Source organism: Diospyros lotus, chromosome 10 (assembly GCF_014633365.1).
Source record: "Diospyros lotus cultivar Yz01 chromosome 10, ASM1463336v1, whole genome shotgun sequence".
NCBI classification, from domain to species: Eukaryota; Viridiplantae; Streptophyta; class Magnoliopsida; order Ericales; family Ebenaceae; genus Diospyros; species Diospyros lotus.
Genome location: NC_068347.1, coordinates 27,117,616 through 27,131,688, shown reverse-complemented (window position 1 = coordinate 27,131,688; position 14,073 = coordinate 27,117,616).

Below are 14,073 nucleotides of genomic sequence, written 5' to 3'. Positions count from 1 at the left end.
AACTCACATTTCGAAAACTTGGCATATAACTGCTCCTCTCTGAGCTTCTGCAGAACCACGCACAGATGTGCCTCGTGTGTCTCAGGGCTCGGTGAGTAAATTAGGATGTCGTCAATGAAAACTATGACAAAAGAATCCAAATATTCCTTGAATACCCTATTCATCAGATCCATAAATACTGCAGGTGCATTGGTCAGCCCAAACGGCATGACCACAAATTCATAATGGCCGTAACGCGTGCGAAATGCGGTCTTTGCAATATCCTCATCTCTGACTCGCACCTGATGATAACCTGACCGCAAATCTATCTTGGAAAACATCGATGCACCACGCAACTGATCCAGTAAATCATCCACACGGGGTAGGGGATACTTGTTCTTGATTGTTACCTGATTAAGCTGTCGGTAATCTATACAAAGTCGCATAGACCCGTCCTTCTTGCGCACAAATAATACTGGGGCCCCCCATGGCGATGTGCTCGGCCGAATAAAACCTTTCTCCAAAAGATCTTGCAATTGCACCTTGAGTTCTTTCAGTTCATTGGCAGCCATACGGTAAGGAGTCTTGGAAATAGGCTGCGTACCTGGCATCAGATCGACCGCAAAATCAATCTCTCGGTGCGGTGGTAGTCCCGGCAACTCATCTGGGAACACATCTGGAAAGTCTCGCACCACAGGATAGGCAGCCAACTCCTTCTTCTCCCCCGCTATCACGGTCACGAACGCAAAGTAGGCTTCACACCCACGTCGAATAAGTCTCTCGGCGTGCATAACCGATATCATCGGTGTAGTCACCACTGGTTTCACACCCCGGTATGTAACAACTGGTCTCCCCGGATGCTCAAATGAAATTACCTTCCGACGACAATCAACCCGAGCATAGTGCCGAGAGAGCCAATCCATACCCAACAGTAAGTCAAAATCCTGGATCGCCAAAACAACAAGATCCCCCACAAATACCTGGTCGTAAATCCCTATCTCGCAATCCCTGACCATCTCACTCCCCAACAACACCGTCCCTCCCGGTGTCGAAATAGATAAATCATATGGCAAGGGGTTACACGGGATTGGGATCTTATGCAACAAATGGGGTGCTATAAAAGAGTGGGTGGAACCTGTATCAAATAGGGCACGTGCGTCATGGCCATAGAGAGTAAGTATACCTTGCACTATATCACTGCTCTCAGCTGCCTCGGTCGCTGACACTGCAAATGCCTGTCCCTGCATCTGAACTCTCTCTGTAGGTCCTGGGCGCTGTGCTGCTGGAAGAGGTAATGGTGCTCCTGCACCCTGCGTCCTAGGTGCAGACTGTCTCTGAACTGGTCTGGGCCCCACACCTCCAGTCCGTGGCCCTCCACTCTGTGCTGGCTGGGTGCACCTGTTCGCTCGGTGGCCCCTCTGTCCACAGCGAAAACAAATAATCTCCTGCCCTGTGGCCGGTGTAGCTGGTGGGGCTGGTGGGGCTGGTGTAGTCGGTCTAGGCGCCTGTGGACAGTCTCTCTTCAAATGCCCCGGCTGACCACAGCGATAACATACATCTCGACGTACCTCCCGACACTGCCCCTGGTGTCTCTGCCCGCACTGCCGGCACTGTGGAAATCCCGAACTCTGGCTGCCTGCATCCCACTTCCTCTTCTTACCGCTGCTCCCTGCACCCTTCAAGACTAACTGCTCTGCTCGGGCCTCCAGTCGATCCCTCTCCACCGCGTGGGCTCGCTGAACAGCTGTAGGGAAGTCAGGGGCCTCAATACCAGCCATGGCATGACGGATCTCTGGTCGTAACCCCCTCTGAAACTTGCTAACTCGACGCGACTCAGGGGTCACTAACTCAGGAGCATAACGAGATAATGCCACGAACTCGGTCTCATACTGCGTAACTGTCTTACTGCCCTGTTGTAACTCAATGAACTCAAACACCTTCTGCTCTCTGATCCAAGCTGGTACATAGGTCTCATTGAACGCCTCGACGAACTGTGCCCATGACGGACCTCCATCGCCATATCTCTGTCTGGTGGTCTCCCACCACCGCTTGGCGTCACCTCGTAACAAGAAAGTCCCCAGCCGAACTCTGTGGGCCTCTGCACAGTCTATGGATCTCAAATGCTTCTCCACCGCTAGTAACCAATCCTCAGCCACCGTCGCATCAGCGCCTCCACTAAACTCTGGTGGTCGCAAGGCCATAAAATCTCTAAGCACTGTAGCACCTGAACCGTCCCCTGCTCCCGACGTACCTGAATGCGACGCCTGGGCCGTAGCGGTCCTATCATCATGTCTGCGCTCCTGTCGCAACTGAGATGCTGCCAGTACATCTACAGCTCGTAAAATACCCGCTAATGTCTCCTGCATATCTGGTGGTCCTGGCTGTCTCTGCTCTCCCGCACCTGTAGCCTGAACCTCCGGAGTAGGGACAAGGTGTCCTCTACCTCGTGCCGACGGTCTACCACGACCTCGCCCACGTCGTGCGTCCATGATACCTAGACAACCAAATTTAATTAGAACGCATTTCGAAATAACAGACACGTCCTAGCACTCTAACTCTACCTAACAGCCTTGGTGTACAGTTACTTGTCCCCCAAATTGACTTAATGACGCTCTGATACCAACATTGTAAGCACCCCCGCTCGGATATCCCAACCACCCGGTCTATCCGAACGAGTGCGCTCACAGAAGGGAAGAGGAATAGACAAAAGACAAAAATGCCTTGGCATGCATAAATAAGAAATTTAACAGCGGAAGAAAAACGGTAAACATGCATGCCCACAAGCACCCCGCTGATACAGCGGTCATGGAGTATATAAAAATACATACAGACCCTGTGCCAACAATAGGAGGTACAAATGATAACCTGGCACAGTCAAAAATAAAAGACAGCGTCTCTAGCAAAACATCAGAGATGATGGGGGCAGCTAACTGTACACCTTACCAACGCGGCCGGCTGCTAAATGGAACGATCCTCGCCCTCGGCCTTTGCTTTACCCTTACCTGGAATGATGGAAAGCAAGGTGAGTCGCAAGACTCAGCAAGTTTATAAGAAATGAAAGGCTATAAATAAAAGAAGAGACCATCCCAAACACAGCCCCACAAGTACACACAAGTCATGAGACGCTACAACACAACGGTGCAGTATAGTGAAAGCACATACCGGTCCTTGGGGCCCACACAAGACACCTGGCACCCAAGTCCCATACCAACCTGCCGCTGCCCTGGAAGGCAACAATATCCTCAACAAACCTGTGCGCACTGTCCCGGGGCGGTACTCCCGTCACCCGTATCCACGTCGGTACTCCCGACAACCGAGCCATAGGCTCCCTCGGAACGGTACTCCCGTCCGAGAACTAAATACTATCAGTAGCCATGCAATGCACATAAAATGCAATGGCGTAGTGAGCATCAACGTGATACCAGGCGCCCATACATCCAAGCATCAGGCCATGCTCCGCCCATATAGTAAGCCACAAACGATGCATATGCCCGTGCTGGATGCATTATAATCAAGCTAAAATGCCCGTGACCAAGCATAACCAAATCATGTTAATCCCAACATGCAGCCCGTACCCATGTGCACATCAAGCCATGCAACGAGGATAAAATATAAGCAGGCATGCTATAATCACATAACGGCTAAGCAAGTTAGCAGTGCCTGGCACCGGTCAACGGTCAGTGGGTAGGAGAGACTCGCCGGCGGCCTAAGGTAGTCCGTACGACAGTCACTCCGTCACCGAACCATCGATCCTAGCCCCCACTGCACAACCGCTCCAGCCAGAAAATGACCAAAAATCCAATTAATACCCGAACCGCTAAGAACCTAGCCCCGGGTGAGTATGGCATCATTCCCAACAGGCAGGGGGGTGGCACAAACCCCCGTAGGCAACCAACGAATAAAACCCACGAGATCCATTTAATAAATTAAATCTTAAACTAACCGTTTAAAAACTTCATAATTAATTAATGGCCGAAACAAACGAAGGGAGGCCCAATAAATCGCCAACGACAGAAACGACGAGATAGGTAAGAAGAACTTGCCTTATCAGAGATATCCTTAGGCTCGTTGGGTCCAAAAGCAGTAAAAGTTATACAAACTGCAATATCCCAATTATTTGCCAAAATTAATAAAATTGGACGCAAAACGAAATTCTGACCGTACAGAATATTAATTACTAGCTGCTCTACATACCTGGATAATTAAATCTGGAATTAAACGCAATTTAATCTGAATTTTTCAGCCCCAAAATCTCACAATTTACGTCGCGCACGCTGCTGAATTTTCTGTAAAAATTTGCTCACTGTTTGAGCAAAAGAAGTGCCCGAATTCGGGCTTTAAAAGAGGCAAAAGGGGCGGCCCACAGCACGCCACGTGGCGCGCCCAGCAGCTGCGCATGGCTGCCACCGCCTTGCCCAAAACGACGCCGTTTTGGGCAAGGATTTTGGCTGAAAACCAGCCAAAATTTCTTCACAGCGCGCGCACCAGCGGGGCTCGAACCCGCGTCTCCCCGCTGGCAGTCTCGCGCGCGACCGCTCGCGCCCGCAAGCTTCACTTAACCTATATATAACTTATATTATATTTAAGGTGACTTTTTCCCTCTTCCGCGATTCACGCCAGCACCCCACAACTTCCATTAATCACACAATCACCCCCTATAATAATTACAGAAATGCCTGAACTTTCTAAAAATCACACAAATTAATTTATTTTAATTTTTTTCTCTTTCCAGAAATTCCCAAATAACAAAATTAATTATCTTAATTTCTTATTTCCATAAAATCATATAATTAAATTTTTATTTAATCCCAACAACTTATTTTAATAATTCTTTTAAATCCAATTATCCCAAAATTAATTTAATTTGGCATTTACGGGGCGTTACAAATCCTCCCCCCCCTTAAAAGAATTTCGTCCCCGAAATTCGTACCTGGCTAGGCAAACAACTGAGGATGAAGTCGCCTCATGTCCTCCTCTAGCTCCCAAGTAGCCTCCTCAGGGGTATGTCGCTGCCACTGGACCTTCACGTAGGGAATCGTACGGTTACGGAGCACTTTCTCTTTCTGATCCACAATGCTAGCAGGCAACTCGGTATATGACGCATCCTCTTGTACTATGAGCGGATGGTAATCGATAACATGCCCGGGATCTGCCACATACTTGCGAAGCATAGAAACATGAAAGACATCATGTACATGGGCTAACTGAGGGGGTAAAGCTAACCGGTATGCCAACGATCCGACTCGCTCCAATATCTCGAACGGTCCCACATAGCGAGGACTCAACTTGCCAGATACTCCGAAGCGTCGAACACCCCTCATCGGCATAACTCGAAGGAAAACATGATCACCCACATCAAACTCCAAATCTCGGCGTCGTCTATCAGCATAACTCTTCTGACGATCCTGAGCTGCCTTCATCCTAGCCCGAATCAACTGGATCTTTTCTGTCGTCTGCTCCACCAACTCCGGTCCAAGTAACGCTCGCTCCCCAGTCTCGGTCCAGCAAAGCGGTGATCTACATGGTCGCCCGTACAACGCCTCAAATGGTGCCATCCCAATACTGGCCTGGAAGCTATTATTGTAGGCAAACTCCACTAACGACAAATGATCATCCCAGCTTCCATAGAAATCCAATACACAGGCGCGGAGCATATCTTCCAAAGTCCGTATGGTCCGCTCCGACTGCCCGTCAGTCTGAGGATGGAAAGCTGTACTGAAAGTCAGCTGGGTCCCCATAGCACTCTGCAACGCCTCCCAAAATCGTGAGGTAAACCGAGGATCCCTGTCTGACACAATACTAGCTGGGACTCCGTGCAGCCTCACCACCTCATCAATGTATAGCTTGGCCAGTCGATGAATAGGATAGGTCTTCTTGACAGGTAAGAAGTGCGCTGATTTAGTCAACCGATCGATAATCACCCATATCGAATCATACCCCCGGCTGGATCGTGGCAATCCTGAGACAAAATCCATAGCTATGCGTTCCCACTTCCACTCCGGCACGGATAAAGGTCGTAACAATCCTGCAGGCCTCTAGTGCTCAGCCTTAACCTGCTGGCACACTAAACATCGCGATACAAATTCTGCTACGCTCCTCTTCATGCCGCTCCACCAATACTGACGTCGTAAGCCCTGGTACATCTTCGTCGCTCCAGGATGGATAGTATAGGGAGAACGATGAGCTTCCTCTAGGATCCTCTGCCTGATATCACTGTCCCTCGGCACACAGATCCGTCCACGAAACAATAGCAAACCATCGTCCCTCTGACTGTACCCCAATGACCCAAATCTCTCCATATCAGCCATAATCTCGCCAAGCTCCACATCCTGTCGCTGTCGATCGCGAATCTGACCCTCCAGATCCGAATGGATACTCATGGCAGCGCAATAAAGTGTAGGATTGTCTGGTGCCACAGAGATAGTAAGATCGCTCATCTGCTCCAGTAAGAACCACTCCTCCTGCACCATCATAGCTGCAACTGATGCTCCACGACGACTCAACGCATCTGCAACTACATTGGCTTTACCTGGATGATAGAGGATCTCGCAATCATAATCTTTAAGCAGCTCTAACCAACGGCGTTGTCTCATATTGAGTTCCTTTTGCGAAAATAAATACTTGAGACTCTTGTGATCTGTATATATCTGGACTCTCTCACCATAAAGATAATGCCTCCAAATCTTCAAGGCAAACACGACAGCCGCCAACTCCAGATCATGTGTGGGATAATTCTCTTCGTGCCTCTTCAACTGTCTGGATGCATAAGCATTCACTCACTCGCCGTCCTGCATCAAAACACATCCCAACCCTGCATACGAGGCATCACTATATACAGTAAATAACTCACCACACCTGGGTATCGTCAGTACTGGCGCCGAAGTCAAACGCCGCTTTAACTCCTGGAATGATCTCTCGCAAGACTCATCCCAAATAAATCTGGTGCCCTTCCTTGTCAGCTTCGTCAGGGGAGATGCAAGCCGTGCAAAACCTCTATGAATCGTCGATAATATCCGCAAGGCCAAGAAAACTCCGAATCTCTGTCACTGTCATCGGTCTCTCGGCCAATCCATCACGGCTCTAGTCTTCTCTGGGTCTACTGAGATACCCTCTCCTGAGACCACGTGTCCCAAGAATACCACTCGGGTCTGCCAAAACTCACATTTCGAAAACTTGGCATATAACTGCTCCTCTCTGAGCTTCTGCAGAACCACGCACAGATGTGCCTCGTGTGTCTCAGGGCTCGGTGAGTAAATTAGGATGTCGTCAATGAAAACTATGACAAAAGAATCCAAATATTCCTTGAATACCCTATTCATCAGATCCATAAATACTGCAGGTGCATTGGTCAGCCCAAACGGCATGACCACAAATTCATAATGGCCGTAACGCGTGCGAAATGCGGTCTTTGCAATATCCTCATCTCTGACTCGCACCTGATGATAACCTGACCGCAAATCTATCTTGGAAAACATCGATGCACCACGCAACTGATCCAGTAAATCATCCACACGGGGTAGGGGATACTTGTTCTTGATTGTTACCTGATTAAGCTGTCGGTAATCTATACAAAGTCGCATAGACCCGTCCTTCTTGCGCACAAATAATACTGGGGCCCCCCATGGCGATGTGCTCGGCCGAATAAAACCTTTCTCCAAAAGATCTTGCAATTGCACCTTGAGTTCTTTCAGTTCATTGGCAGCCATACGGTAAGGAGTCTTGGAAATAGGCTGCGTACCTGGCATCAGATCGACCGCAAAATCAATCTCTCGGTGCGGTGGTAGTCCCGGCAACTCATCTGGGAACACATCTGGAAAGTCTCGCACCACAGGATAGGCAGCCAACTCCTTCTTCTCCCCCGCTATCACGGTCACGAACGCAAAGTAGGCTTCACACCCACGTCGAATAAGTCTCTCGGCGTGCATAACCGATATCATCGGTGTAGTCACCACTGGTTTCACACCCCGGTATGTAACAACTGGTCTCCCCGGATGCTCAAATGAAATTACCTTCCGACGACAATCAACCCGAGCATAGTGCCGAGAGAGCCAATCCATACCCAACAGTAAGTCAAAATCCTGGATCGCCAAAACAACAAGATCCCCCACAAATACCTGGTCGTAAATCCCTATCTCGCAATCCCTGACCATCTCACTCCCCAACAACACCGTCCCTCCCGGTGTCGAAATAGATAAATCATATGGCAAGGGGTTACACGGGATTGGGATCTTATGCAACAAATGGGGTGCTATAAAAGAGTGGGTGGAACCTGTATCAAATAGGGCACGTGCGTCATGGCCATAGAGAGTAAGTATACCTTGCACTATATCACTGCTCTCAGCTGCCTCGGTCGCTGACACTGCAAATGCCTGTCCCTGCATCTGAACTCTCTCTGTAGGTCCTGGGCGCTGTGCTGCTGGAAGAGGTAATGGTGCTCCTGCACCCTGCGTCCTAGGTGCAGACTGTCTCTGAACTGGTCTGGGCCCCACACCTCCAGTCCGTGGCCCTCCACTCTGTGCTGGCTGGGTGCACCTGTTCGCTCGGTGGCCCCTCTGTCCACAGCGAAAACAAATAATCTCCTGCCCTGTGGCCGGTGTAGCTGGTGGGGCTGGTGGGGCTGGTGTAGTCGGTCTAGGCGCCTGTGGACAGTCTCTCTTCAAATGCCCCGGCTGACCACAGCGATAACATACATCTCGACGTACCTCCCGACACTGCCCCTGGTGTCTCTGCCCGCACTGCCGGCACTGTGGAAATCCCGAACTCTGGCTGCCTGCATCCCACTTCCTCTTCTTACCGCTGCTCCCTGCACCCTTCAAGACTAACTGCTCTGCTCGGGCCTCCAGTCGATCCCTCTCCACCGCGTGGGCTCGCTGAACAGCTGTAGGGAAGTCAGGGGCCTCAATACCAGCCATGGCATGACGGATCTCTGGTCGTAACCCCCTCTGAAACTTGCTAACTCGACGCGACTCAGGGGTCACTAACTCAGGAGCATAACGAGATAATGCCACGAACTCGGTCTCATACTGCGTAACTGTCTTACTGCCCTGTTGTAACTCAATGAACTCAAACACCTTCTGCTCTCTGATCCAAGCTGGTACATAGGTCTCATTGAACGCCTCGACGAACTGTGCCCATGACGGACCTCCATCGCCATATCTCTGTCTGGTGGTCTCCCACCACCGCTTGGCGTCACCTCGTAACAAGAAAGTCCCCAGCCGAACTCTGTGGGCCTCTGCACAGTCTATGGATCTCAAATGCTTCTCCACCGCTAGTAACCAATCCTCAGCCACCGTCGCATCAGCGCCTCCACTAAACTCTGGTGGTCGCAAGGCCATAAAATCTCTAAGCACTGTAGCACCTGAACCGTCCCCTGCTCCCGACGTACCTGAATGCGACGCCTGGGCCGTAGCGGTCCTATCATCATGTCTGCGCTCCTGTCGCAACTGAGATGCTGCCAGTACATCTACAGCTCGTAAAATACCCGCTAATGTCTCCTGCATATCTGGTGGTCCTGGCTGTCTCTGCTCTCCCGCACCTGTAGCCTGAACCTCCGGAGTAGGGACAAGGTGTCCTCTACCTCGTGCCGACGGTCTACCACGACCTCGCCCACGTCGTGCGTCCATGATACCTAGACAACCAAATTTAATTAGAACGCATTTCGAAATAACAGACACGTCCTAGCACTCTAACTCTACCTAACAGCCTTGGTGTACAGTTACTTGTCCCCCAAATTGACTTAATGACGCTCTGATACCAACATTGTAAGCACCCCCGCTCGGATATCCCAACCACCCGGTCTATCCGAACGAGTGCGCTCACAGAAGGGAAGAGGAATAGACAAAAGACAAAATGCCTTGGCATGCATAAATAAGAAATTTAACAGCGGAAGAAAAACGGTAAACATGCATGCCCACAAGCACCCCGCTGATACAGCGGTCATGGAGTATATAAAAATACATACAGACCCTGTGCCAACAATAGGAGGTACAAATGATAACCTGGCACAGTCAAAAATAAAAGACAGCGTCTCTAGCAAAACATCAGAGATGATGGGGGCAGCTAACTGTACACCTTACCAACGCGGCCGGCTGCTAAATGGAACGATCCTCGCCCTCGGCCTTTGCTTTACCCTTACCTGGAATGATGGAAAGCAAGGTGAGTCGCAAGACTCAGCAAGTTTATAAGAAATGAAAGGCTATAAATAAAAGAAGAGACCATCCCAAACACAGCCCCACAAGTACACACAAGTCATGAGACGCTACAACACAACGGTGCAGTATAGTGAAAGCACATACCGGTCCTTGGGGCCCACACAAGACACCTGGCACCCAAGTCCCATACCAACCTGCCGCTGCCCTGGAAGGCAACAATATCCTCAACAAACCTGTGCGCACTGTCCCGGGGCGGTACTCCCGTCACCCGTATCCACGTCGGTACTCCCGACAACCGAGCCATAGGCTCCCTCGGAACGGTACTCCCGTCCGAGAACTAAATACTATCAGTAGCCATGCAATGCACATAAAATGCAATGGCGTAGTGAGCATCAACGTGATACCAGGCGCCCATACATCCAAGCATCAGGCCATGCTCCGCCCATATAGTAAGCCACAAACGATGCATATGCCCGTGCTGGATGCATTATAATCAAGCTAAAATGCCCGTGACCAAGCATAACCAAATCATGTTAATCCCAACATGCAGCCCGTACCCATGTGCACATCAAGCCATGCAACGAGGAAAATATAAGCAGGCATGCTATAATCACATAACGGCTAAGCAAGTTAGCAGTGCCTGGCACCGGTCAACGGTCAGTGGGTAGGAGAGACTCGCCGGCGGCCTAAGGTAGTCCGTACGACAGTCACTCCGTCACCGAACCATCGATCCTAGCCCCCACTGCACAACCGCTCCAGCCAGAAAATGACCAAAAATCCAATTAATACCCGAACCGCTAAGAACCTAGCCCCGGGTGAGTATGGCATCATTCCCAACAGGCAGGGGGGTGGCACAAACCCCCGTAGGCAACCAACGAATAAAACCCACGAGATCCATTTAATAAATTAAATCTTAAACTAACCGTTTAAAAACTTCATAATTAATTAATGGCCGAAACAAACGAAGGGAGGCCCAATAAATCGCCAACGACAGAAACGACGAGATAGGTAAGAAGAACTTGCCTTATCAGAGATATTCTTAGGCTCGTTGGGTCCAAAAGCAGTAAAAGTTATACAAACTGCAATATCCCAATTATTTGCCAAAATTAATAAAATTGGACGCAAAACGAAATTCTGACCGTACAGAATATTAATTACTAGCTGCTCTACATACCTGGATAATTAAATCTGGAATTAAACGCAATTTAATCTGAATTTTTCAGCCCCAAAATCTCACAATTTACGTCGCGCACGCTGCTGAATTTTCTGTAAAAAATTGCTCACTGTTTGAGCAAAAGAAGTGCCCGAATTCGGGCTTTAAAAGAGGCAAAAGGGGCGGCCCACAGCACGCCACGTGGCGCGCCCAGCAGCTGCGCATGGCTGCCACCGCCTTGCCCAAAACGACGCCGTTTTGGGCAAGGATTTTGGCTGAAAACCAGCCAAAATTTCTTCACAGCGCGCCACCAGCGGGCTCGAACCCGCGTCTCCCGCGCTGGCAGTCTCGCGCGCGACCGCTCGCGCCCGCAAGCTTCACTTAACCTATATATAACTTATATTATATTTAAGGTGACTTTTTCCCTCTTCCGCGATTCACGCCAGCACCCCACAACTTCCATTAATCACACAATCACCCCCTATAATAATTACAGAAATGCCTGAACTTTCTAAAAATCACACAAATTAATTTATTTTAATTTTTTTCTCTTTCCAGAAATTCCCAAATAACAAAATTAATTATCTTAATTTCTTATTTCCATAAAATCATATAATTAAATTTTTATTTAATCCCAACAACTTATTTTAATATATTCTTTTAAATCCAATTATCCCAAAATTAATTTAATTTGGCATTTACGGGGCGTTACAATGGGTGGGGCCGATGATGGCAATATAAAACAAAGGGTTAGGATTGTGGATAGTGTAGTACCTGACATTTAGGGGCCCGAAGTGAAATACAAAAATAGGTCCCCAAATCTTAGAGCACGTTTAAATTTTATTTTTTATAATAAAATATAAAATAAATAAATAAATATTTATACCATATCAAAGAATAAAATTAAATTTTTTTTAAATTATCAATTAAAAACTACTCTCCTTACAATTTGAAGACAAAAATATCAATCAAGTTGTTCGAGCATTTTTTTCTCAATAGACAACATAGCCAATATCAATAAAGCCAACATCAATAAAATAGACATAGGCAAGCTATCAAATAATCAAAATCTCCCAATGTATCGCAAACGAAACAAAATGAAAATAATTCGTGAAGGAGAAACTAACGAATTGAAGCTAAGCACTAAGTAGATCTGGATTCTGGAGAAGTAGATATGCTTCAAGGACCGAATCTGAGGTAGTAAGATCTGGAGGCTAGAGTAACTGAGAGTGAGGTAGCGAGCCACGCCGTGACCGACCACGAGGGCGAGCGACCACCGACTGAGCAGCAAAAGGCGAGAAAACGAGGTGAAGGGCGACGATCCGATGGAGCAACGAAATGAGAGAAAGGTAGCGAGAGGTGAGAGCGAATGCGAGCCACCTTGAGCAACTGAGAGCGAGGTAGCGAGCCACCGGTGACCGGTCACGAGGCCAAGCGACCGCCGACCGAGCAGCAAGAGGCGAGAAAGCGAGGGCGAAGGGCGACGATCCAACGGAGCAGCGAAATGAGAGAGAGACAGAGACGAGAGGCGGAGCGAAGGTGAGCCACCGACCGATGGCGAGGCAAGCCGGCGAAGGTGAGGCGCGAGGATGAGGATGACGGAGGAGATTACAGAGCGAGAGATGGCAGTGAAAGCGAGAGCGAGAAGGGAAGAATGGCAGGGGCGAACGCGAAGCTTCGAGGGGGAGGGGGAAACTGTGGTGGCTGGGCTGGGCGACTGGGCCCTACCAAAAAGAGGGGTTCCAATTTATGGCCCTCAAATACATAAATTTTCATGGCAACTGTCTCACGGGTCTCATGAAAGGTCTGGCCCTAATTGTGGATTGTTTGCGAAATGATCCCTAAAAAACTTTTTATTACTAAATCATAAAAAAAGTAAGAAAAGGCAAAAGAGTTAATATTTAAGTTTTGTGAGATAAAGATATCGAGATTCACCAAATGCGGTGAATATTTATAGGATTCAGTGTCCGCCGCAGGTTGCTTTGGATTGAGATTAGTGTCGGAGATGTGATTTATTTTACACCTCTCTCTCTCTCTCACACACACACAGTCACTGAGTCGTTTGCCTCGGGGGAGAGTCGGGGGCTTGCAAGGACTTTGATGCAACAAGAATCATGATGATTGGGTGGAGGTTGTGTGCCGGGGAGAGGGCGATTTTGTTCACTCAGGATTACTTTATCTCGGGCTAAAAATTGTCAATTTAATCTCCTTCCCCGTCTATCACTATGTTTCTCTCTCTTCTCTCTCATTTCTCCTATCACTAACTAACCAACTGTCGTCGACCTACTACTCAAGATGAGATAATGAGGCAACGAGTCGGCTATGATAAAGAAAAGAGAGAAAAATTGTGAGCAAAGAAAGTGAGGCAACGAGACGATGCGATGGCTCAACGAGATAGCGATACAATAGGTTAATTAATGGGAAAAAAAAAAAGAAATGAGATAATAGGTATAACAAAAAATTAAAATAACATTTTTATCTCCAAAGTAAACAAAATCGCACTACGTGCTGGGATGAGCCTCAGCACACTCCTCACAAAGTAAGGATTTGTTCACCCTTTTTAATGGGATGAACATAACCTCCATTAGTGAAAAATAACAGAGAAGAAACTCACCCTCTTGTCTTATTTTTCTGTAAGCACTCCCACCCGGATATCCCCAACCACCCGGACTACCCGAACGGGAGCACTTACGGAAGGGAAAAAATGAACCACAAGATAGAAAACCACTCTGGCATGCATTCACAAAAATAAGAACAGTGGAAGCGAAGCTAAACACATGCATACACTAC